Source organism: Penaeus vannamei, chromosome 24 (assembly GCF_042767895.1).
Source record: "Penaeus vannamei isolate JL-2024 chromosome 24, ASM4276789v1, whole genome shotgun sequence".
Taxonomy (NCBI): domain Eukaryota; kingdom Metazoa; phylum Arthropoda; class Malacostraca; order Decapoda; family Penaeidae; genus Penaeus; species Penaeus vannamei.
Genome location: NC_091572.1, coordinates 12,341,144 through 12,342,650, shown reverse-complemented (window position 1 = coordinate 12,342,650; position 1,507 = coordinate 12,341,144). Strand labels below are relative to the sequence as shown.

General features: G+C 32.0%; 1 protein-coding gene across 1 annotated transcript in view; it reads left to right on the top strand.

Moving 5' to 3' along the window:
• LOC113804457 (mitochondrial-processing peptidase subunit alpha) overlaps positions 1-1,195 on the top strand; it is a 22,871-nt gene extending 21,676 nt beyond the window's left edge. Inside the window, exon 12 of the mRNA XM_027355339.2 lies at positions 1-1,195. This exon is cut by the window's left edge and continues 277 nt beyond it. The gene's annotated coding sequence lies outside the window, so the exon portion shown is untranslated.
• Positions 1,196-1,507: the final 312 nt, after the last annotated feature.

Here is a 1,507-nt window from a genome sequence, read left to right as displayed (position 1 = left end):
AGTCTAGCATTGTGGATATTTGAGTGTCTGTGGTTGTCTGCCATGAAAGCTCATTTCCATTCTTCAGGGATATTTGGCATGTTTTGTGTCACAGTTATTAATGTATGGATGGCATTTATAGATAATGTGAATGTGGCGCTGATGATGAAGTGCAAAGGAAACTTGTAATATAGTGTAGGTAGGTATTGTCTTTTCTAAGAAAATGTGATAAGGACAAACAGGTTTGTAAAGTTTGCATACTAGGGGAAGAAGAGTTCTGTAGATATAGATAAGAGGAAAATATTTTTTACATGATGTCCACAAGGTTCTGAAATAGGACAGTAAACAAAATATCAAAGTAGGACTACTGTGCAACAATGTAAATATGTTAAGAGTTTAATTTGTTAGGTGCCAAAATAGATGGCTCACTGCTGCTCACAAGCTCAAAAGAGTATAAAGTGGAAAAGAAAAGAATATAGAAGTGCAGATGCCTGCTTTGCAGTTTTATCCACTTGAGAATTTCAGTTGGCTTGGATTACATTAAAGAAATATTTATTTAAAAATTGTAAGGGTGTTGTGCCAGAAAAAAAGACTTTTTTAGAGAACATAATCATGTTTATATATATATATATATATATATATATATATATATATATATATATTCTCTGTGATGTTATATAACCTAAACATGTAGGAGAATTAAACATCTAGGACCATGGGAGGAATGTTTTTGAGGCTTCAGAAAGTAAACCTGAACTGAAAACTCTTTGCATTATTTGGCTTGTACTAATATAACAAAATGTAATGCAGAATGGATTTTCCTTTGTTCTGCTGATATAAATTGTTTATTTTTCTTCTCTCACTCAAGTACAGGAAACTTGTGCGACAGAATCATGACTCTTCAGGCTACTATTGCCCTCCCTTACTCAAGAACTTAGCATGTGGTTTTTCTGTACTCAGAATGTTATATAAGAAGGAGTTGGTTGTGGGTCAGCTAGTTCACATTGCATAATAGCAAGAGAAATAATGGATTGTTAAGCTCAGTAGAATCACAAGATACTTTAGATGTAATTTCAAGGACAGCATTGTATTCAGAATGGAGACAAGAACAAAAGGGATGATTCTGAAGGTGATAAGGTGTACATTGTAGCAGTTGTTAAAATTGTTAATGCCTCTGATTTATAGTAAAGAACTAAAACTGCAAGTAATAAAAAAATGGTCCTCAGGATATTGCCAGCTGAGTGGATTTAAAGCTTAAGTTGTCGAAAGAAGACCAGGAAATAAATGTTAAAGTAAAATTTGCTTTGACAGACTTTTGAGCCTAGTATTGCATATTTTTCAGCATATAATGCAGAAAGATGGTGTAACAGGATTACTAAATTGATTGAATTTTCTTGAGAAGGGAGAAAAAATGAAAAAATCTGAATCAGTCATTTGTTCATCGTAATTAATAAGTTAATAATAATAATAATTAATAATAATAATTAAGAATGTCTGAGATTTGGTATATGATAAATGAAGGTTGCAT